The following is an 8,510-nucleotide window of genomic DNA, read 5'->3' on the forward strand; positions in this document are numbered from 1 at the left end:
TAGAACATGAGTCCATGGACGAAAGGGTGGAGAGGAAACCCTAACCCGCGGACGAAGTGGGGGATGTACACCACCCTCTCATTGGGCTCTGGGGTGGGGACGATTTGCCCCTCTGCTGGAAGCCGGTGGGCGATTTCCTTGGCCAGATACCCGGCCTCCCGAAGCTGGGTGATGTCCTTCTCCTTGACGGAGAAAGCCATCCACTTGCCTTGCGCTCCAGATCCGGACATGATCGAGTGTTTTCTTGGGGCGGAAAAGACGAGGACTTGGGTGCTGGAGCTCGAGAATGGGAGGGCAGAGAGAGAGAGAGAAGGCGTGGGTGAAAAAAGAGAATCCTTATCTCCTTATAAAGGCAGTGAATATCAAGCGCCTCCCCACTCGCCTTTAAACTCGCCTGTTCCCAAGGGCTGTATAGACGGCACAGTTGGATTACCCACGCCCGTATTGATGAGAATTCCGCAATAAGGGGACCGATCTCTGCTTTGACGAGACGTGCCAGTAAGACCGCATCTCAAAATATGAAGCGGCATGCCGAAAAACGGTTCGAAATAATAGCCGGGTGGCGATGTGGTGTCACGCTACAAAAAGTTGTCAGTGGATTGGACTCGTGAAATATTATACTCTCTGCGGTTGTGTGTGGTACTTGTTTTGCAGAGCCAGACACGGTCGTTGTGTCCGAAGACTGTGTTGGAGTATTCGGAGAAGGAACCCGCCTTGCAATGCCGAAGACAATTTGCGCACCGGACACATCGTCATTGAAGCCTGGTCCATGGGCTACTGAGGGAGTCCTGGATTAAGGGGTCCTCGGGCGTCCGGACTATGGTACGTAGGCCGGACTAATGGGCTGTGAAGATACAAGACCGAAGACTCTCCCCCGTGTCCGGATGGGACTCTCCTTGGCGTGGAAGGCAAGCCTGGTGCCTTGATATGAAGATTCCTTTCTCTGTAACCGACTTTGTACAACCCTAGTCCCCTCCGGTGTCTATATAAACTAGAGGGCTTAGTCCGTAGAGGCGATCATAATCACAATCATAGTCATATAGGCTAGACTTTTAGGATTTTAGCCATTACGATCTCGAGGTAGATCAACTCTTGTAATACTCATATTCATCAAGATCAATCAAGCAGGAAGTAGGGTATTACCTCCATAGAGAGAGCCCAAACCTGGGTAAACATTGTGTTCCCCGTCTCCTGTTACCATCAACCTTAGATGCACAATTCGGGACGCCCTACCCGAGATCCGCCGGTTTTGACACCGACAACGTCCGCAGTCAGGTACCCCGCCTCCCGAAGCTCCTTAGCGTCCTTCTCCGTTACGGAGGAGGCCACCCACTTGCCCTGTGAGCAGGATCCGGACATGGCCGGAGAGGTTGGTGGCGGTGGGAAAGATCGAAGCTTGGGCGCTGGAGCTTGAGGATGGGGAAGCAGAGGAAGGAAGAAGGCGTGTGGTAAAAAGATGGATCTTTATCCGTTTATATAGGCAGTGAATATCAAGCGTCCCCCCACAAGCCTTAAAACTCGCCTGTTCCCAAGGGGTCGTTCGAATGGCACGATTGGATTACCCAAACCCGTATTGATGAGGATCCCGCAATAAGCAGACACGATATATGTTTTGATAAGACGTATCAATAGAGGTTGCGCCTCGAAACGCGAAGCAGGAGGTCGAAAAATGGTTCGAAATGATAAAGAGTCCAGACGTGACGTTTCGCCAAAAAATTTGTCAGTAGACAGATCTTATTTTGATTAAGTATTGTGCCCTTGTGGTTGAGGGTTGTGACTGCTTATTCAGAAGACTACTTTGAATTATTCGGAGGAGGAACCCGCCTTGCAATGCCGAAGACAATCTGCGTACCGAACACATCGTCATCGAAAGACTGGTTCAGGGGCTACTGAGGGAGTCCTGGATTATGGGGTCCTCGGGTGTCCGGGCTATGTAACATGGGACGGACTGATGGGCCGTGAATATACAAGATAGAAGGCCTTCCCCCATGTCCGGATGGGACTCTCCTTTGCGTGGATGACAAGTTTGGCATCCGGATGTACGATTTCCTTTCTCTGTAAATCGACTCTGTACAACCCTAGGCCCCTCCAGTGTCTATATAAATTGGAGGGGTTAGTCCATAGAGGTTATCAGAATTTACATAGGCTAGACATCTAGGGTTTGTGACACCCAAGTTTTTATTTGGATTTTTCAAAAGATTTTATTTGACTTGAGGGAGGTGATTTAAATTTTTCTTCAAAAGAACTCTCCCTTTCAAAATATTTTTTTGGCAAGAGTTTTATTTGGATTCACCCAAGATTTGTTTTTGGTCTTGGAGGTTCTTGCTTTTTATTTGGACTCAAGACAAAGTGCTTTTCATTTGGGGAAAATGACTATTGAAAATCTCTTTGAAAATGCACTATGGCTTTTGGAAAAATCCTTTACCACTTTCAACAATTCTCTCTTGCCATGGCCCTAGTGCAAATCCACTCTCCTAGACTTTCCCTCATCTTTCGATCATGATTTGCATCAAATCCAACAAGTTGAACCTCCCCACATGTTTATTTTCCATTTAAATCTTCTCAATACAATTTCTGTCCTCTATTCTAGCCCTTGGAGATTTACAAAGGAACTACCCTTTCTGTTTTGATTTTTGCCCCCAAACCTTTTTCCCTTCCTAGTCCTTTGAACCCTCAACCAAGATCCATGAAGATCCACTGGTCTTCAGTTCAAAATTTTCAAACTATACTTGCTGCAAGTTTGGACCAGATTTGTCAAATTTGGTGAAATTCATTCAAATCTTTCTCCAAAAATTCTGAGTAAAATCAGGCAGCCCCTGGGTGCATTGAGTGGTCACCTCACCAAGCCCCAGCCCCAGGAAAAATTTTCTGCTTGCCAAATCATTCTGTCGAACACCTGCAGGGCATTGTCAAAATCAAGTTCAGTCAAGTTCAGTTAACAGTGGCTGAACCACTGTCGTTTTCTTCAGTGTTCGATCTCAATCTCGCCAGTGTCGCTGTGTCGCCTTGCTCCCCGTCCTCTCCCCCTTGTTCCTGCGCCGCACGATCCCCTGGAGCCTTGCGGACGTCGGCGACGAGCAGGAGGAGGTGCGCCGCCCCGTGACCGACGCCAGCGGCGGCTTTGCGGCCGCCAGAGAGAGGCGCGGCGCAGACGGCGCCACCCAGCGCCGCCCAAGCCACCGGAGCTCGCCGCGTGGCCTTCCACTCCCCAGAACGCGCTGCCACTCTCGTCGTGAACCGCAGGGCGCGGAGCGCGCTCTCTGCCGCCGTCGTGCCCGTGCGGCCACCCCACCGTGGACCGGTGCCATTACGCCAAGACCAACCGAGATTTGCGGGGGAACGGCACCAGTAAACCTCACTGATGCTGCCAGTCCACTCAAACCCCCTGCTCAACCACTGCCTCGCCGTAATCGCTCGCCGGAGCAACCCCGTTCACGGCCACCCCCTCGATCCGCCTATAAATAGAGGCCCCGAGCTTCAACTCGAACCCACACCACCTCTGCACTCCACCAAGACCCTGCCTAGCCACTGGAAGAGCCCCGAGGAGGTCTCCTTCCCCAACTCCGGCCGCCGCGACCCGCCACGGGATCCAGCTCGATTCGCTCCCGTGCGTGCACCTCTACCTCCCATTTCTTGCCGGTAGCCCTCTAGTGCATCCCTCCTTCTGACCCGCGCTTCAATTCGAGGTTTGCAGCACTCACCGGAGTTCTCCACCATCACCCGAGCCGCCGTCCGCCGGAGAAAGTGTCGCCGTCGACGTGGTACTCTCCGTCGGTCGAATCCACCACCCACCGACGCGGAAGGACACGCTGAAGCTCTTGGTACACTCCGATCTCCCTGTCTCGCCGTGGTTCGACGCCGGCGACCTCCGCAGCCTTCGGGCGCCGGCGAGCTTTTTAAACCTGACATGTGGGACCCCCTGTCAGCCTCTCTTCTGTTTCCCCTCGCGAAACGTTTTCTGTTGGCGCCTTCGGGCAAAATACGTTTTCCCTTTTGAGCTGGCGCGTTTCTTTCCGAAGCGTTTTCTGTTTTCTCAGTTAAACCCCTGGAACTTTTCTGTTTCATTACAGATGAGTCCCTGGACAGAAACCTTTATAACTTTTTAATAGAAAGTGATTTTTGAGTGATTCTTTTTTTGTCAGTCTTGTATTTTTGTCTAGTTTTTCATAGTATTTATTTGGAAAAAATTTGGAGAAATTTTTATGCACGCGTTGGTTTTCACGTTAGTGCCCGTTTTCGTTATGCCGTAGGTTCCGGAAAAGGTGACGGAGCCGCGAACTTCGCCGAGCTAGACTCCGACTTCTCCGAACCAGGCAAGCATGTTTGAACCTTTGATATGATAGGTGTTTGCATGTTTGCGTATTAGTTTGTGCGGGGCATATGAGTGTCGGTGAGGACCTCGTTGCTTGTGAGGCAACTACCCGCATGTTCCAAAGTTGCGATGATCTCTGGTGAGAGATGGCCTAATCATGTGGTGTCATGAAGGGCAGCAAGGTGGTACTGTTGTAGCATACCAGCCCTGCGTCATCCGACAAATTCCGACGTTAACGTGGACGGAGTCACGTTATCGTTCTCTCCCCTTCTGTGCTACCACATGTTTCTTTGCCAGGATGCGGTTTAGTAAGTTGGTAACCTCTTTCCGTGTACACACCAAACAGAGGGGCCGGGATGATGGTTCCATGGCCCTGGATTAAAGCCAGTCATCCGGTCAGGGGGCATGGGTGTTTCCGGTTGGGACCGAGAGGGGGGCACCCCCTTAGAGCGCGCGTATAGAAATTTGATCCCATGCTACGCGAGGTTGTAGCCTCCTCGTCTCAAGGTTTTTCTTGAACGTTGCCGAGGGTGATCCCTGGCTTCGGAATGTTGAATGGGTGTGTACTGGTTAGACGTGTTTCTTCCAAAACACCGTAAACGGAACTTGTCCCCGTGACTACTGAAATCCGTTGGCTGTGGTTAAGTACAAACTCTGCAGAGTCAAATCCTTCCAAGTCACCGTATCCATAGTCAAGTATCGTGATCAGCGTATCCATGTCTATGTCATAACCTCGTGGTATATTCTTCGTTCCGGTAAGCAAGCTTGAGTAGTAGACTTGGCTGAACGTTATTCCCGTGGATGGACTAACCCTGTTGTTTGTCTCATGTCTGATTATTCTCTTGATATGATTTAAAATTCATGAGCTACTAAGTTATGAATATAAGCCCTTTATGTGATGTCGCTCAGACGTCCGACTGTGGCATGTTTTGTCTCTTACTTTCAATATAAGCCCTTTATGTGATGTCGCTCAGATGTCCGACTGTGGCATGTTTTGTCTCTTACTTTCAATATAAGCCCTTTATGTGATGTCGCTCAGACGTCCGACTGTGGCATGCACTGCCTTTACTTTCTGTTATAAGCCCTTTATGTGGTGTCGCCCTGACGCCCGACTGCGGCATTATTATTCTTGCAGTTTCCTCTCGAGGAGTCATTCAGACCCTCGTTTGGCACCAGTATTACTATTCTTGCAGTTTCCTCTCGAGGAGTCATTCAGACCCTCGTTTGGCACCCAGTATTTAATTTGGGATTTCGGGAGGACTACCGCCCGACTTCTCTGTTATTTTCTCATGCAATTATTGTCTCTATGTCTGAATGCACTTGTTATTCGGTTCTTATGCTTCATGTTTACATTTGTTATATCTTATGTCCGAACTGTCTTGCGAGTACTTTCATAGTACTCACCTGGCTTGTTGATTTGGCCAGATGTTGACGAAGGCGATCTCTTGGATGAAGAGTTTGATAGCGTGTCCGACGCCTAGAGGAGTCCCAGTCAGTCCTGTGCGATCCCGGATATTGGTCGCTTGTACTATATACGCTTCCGCCACCCGCAATAAGTCTCCTCGAGCCTCACTCCGACGCTCGAAGAGCTGTAGTCTTCAGGAGTCATATCACCCGCTTCGCGGTGATATTTCCACCACCGTTATTATCGTGAGTTAGTAGTTATGCCACCCTATCCGCCGTCTTGTTTTATCGGCGTGCATGTAATAAATTGTTGGGCAGTCCCCGCTCAACCTTGTATTATATTCAGTACTCCTGGTATTTTTCTTCTGTGACCAAGATATTGTCTACCAGTGAGAAGGAATTCTTCTTTACTGGTCCGTAAAAAGGTATCGGTCTCTCAATAATTATTTTATTGAAAAACCGGTCGTGACAGGGTTTAGCCATTACGATTTTGAGGTAGATCAACTCTTGTAAGCCCTATACTCATCAAAGTCAATCAAGCATGAAGTAGGGTATTACCTCCATTAAGAGGGCCCGAACCTGGGAAAACATTGTGTCCCTTTTGTCTCCTGTTACCTTCGATCCTCAGACACACAGTTCGGGACCCCCTACCCGAGATCGGCCGGTTTTGACACCGACGGTCCTATATGATGGCCCGCACCAGCCGCTCCTCCTCCTCAGCCGTCATGGTGGAAGTTGTCGATGGTGGCGACGACGGGGAGGGAGAGGGTGTCGGCGTGATGCCGCGCACACGAGTCCGGCCGCGCATTCTGGATGGGCTTGGCGCGCGCACACGCGGCTCGCCGGGCGGGCTACGAGCATGACCGACAAAGAAGGTTTTGCCGGTGCATGTCGTGCTCGTCCTGGAACCAAGTGTCCCAGAGCGGCGAGTCGACGTCGTAGCGCCGGTGGGCGAGGTACTGGTGGGGGATATGGTCGCACCGGTGGTTGATCTCCTGCAGGCGGGCGTGGCCGCTCGCCGGCACTGGGGGATCGCACCCGATCTGGGCTCAGATGCCAACCATTGGGGAGGCGGGCATTAGATCACGACAATGGGGTGTAGGTTTGCCAGTACCGGCGCCAGACGTCCACCTAGACGTACGGCCAGGAGTGGGGTAGAGCCATGGGAGGGGAGATGGAGAATGCCGCCGGCGAGGTGGAGTGGGTGGTCGCGCTTCCCGATGAGCCTGCCTCGTGGTCGTGCTTGGTCTTCTTGCCTGGCTACCACTTCCAGAAGCCCATCGCGACAGCCGTCGATGAGCGAGGTGGGCGGCGCGGCTAGGGTTTGGTGTCGGGCACGGAGGGAGCAATGGTGTGGGAACACTGTGGGAAGTGGAAGTGGACTGCCTAGTCCACGACTTCGCCATAAAAAAGGACGTGGCCAGGGGCGGTTGGGTGGCTAGCCGGCGGGCCCCTCCATGTGTGTGGTTAAATGGGGTCGGTGTGAGGTAGTTGGATGACCGGCTAGCGGGCTCAAGGCGAACGGTGAGAGAACGCATGCGCATCTGTTTGACCGCAAAGCCCGATCAAATTTGCGCCCAAGATGGGTCGAGACGGACCAGAAATGGACATTATTTGCGGATGCGGTCGCGCGTTGGGCTGTGTCGTCTGTCCGTTTGGGTCAAAATGGACACACCCAGACCGGATAGGATCGTGAGTTGGAGTTGGCCTGATACCCATGGATAGTTTGGGGTCGGGTAGAAAGATATCTGAATGGCCTAATCCCCTCTCTTCGCGTCCCAGATTATTAGCTAGTGTCTGGTCTTCTAGCTAACCCACTAACGGTGTGTATGCGTTGGGTGACCATCACATGTTGCTCACGAACTAGTGGCTGGATCATTCAAATAAAAATGGTTCGGAGAAAATCACATAGTGTTCGCACACGAACACATCACGTGTACCCTCGACGCCGGGGTGATACATCGCAACTCACTGGAAGCGTGGTACACAAACAATCGGCGAGTGCTTTTGAGGACCCGAAATCCCACATGTCTGGAAGGGACCTGTCAGGGCACCCGGCAGTTATTGGATGCCCTATGTCGATTCGCTCGCGCCTTGGGCCTCGAAGTTCGCCGCCCTCCAATCTTGAAGAACGACGAAGAAGAAAACAAGGGAGAAGATAAAAGTCAAGGTAAAAGTGGTAGATTGATTTGTCGATTGTGTGTTGTTCAATCGACCGTCACCTCTCATCTATTTATGAGGCGTCTGGACTTCCCGTACAAGAAAATGACTCCAAATCCCATTTGACTCTTTCCAAAATTAACCAAACTCGGATTTAGGCAAGTGTGAGACATCAGTCCAGTTTTAGATAACCACATGCCACAAACGATCTCGGATGAAGATGAGTACAAAAGGAAATCCAAGCATTTCGACGAGGCAAACAACTTTCATGTTGAACATTTTTCAATTCGAGGTCATCTTCACGGGCTAATCCCCCCCCCCCCCCCCCCGCAATCATCAAATCCGTGGAGATGAGACCGGACAGTTTGCTCGACCGGACCAGACTGTCTGGTCACAACAGAAGGTTTTGACTAGTTTCGCGACCCAGACCGGATAGTCTGGTCTTAATTTCCGGACAGTCCGGTCGCAACAAGAAGTCTTGGGAGTCCGGTGATACGTCTCCAACGTGTCTATATTTTTTACTGTTCCATGTTGTTATATTATCATTCTTGGATGTTTTACAATCATTTTATAGCAATTTTATATCATTTTTTGGGACTAACCTATTGACATAGTGCCCAGTGCTAGTAGTTGT

This window comes from Aegilops tauschii, chromosome 2 (genome assembly GCF_002575655.3).
Source record: "Aegilops tauschii subsp. strangulata cultivar AL8/78 chromosome 2, Aet v6.0, whole genome shotgun sequence".
In the NCBI taxonomy this organism is placed as follows: Eukaryota; Viridiplantae; Streptophyta; class Magnoliopsida; order Poales; family Poaceae; genus Aegilops; species Aegilops tauschii.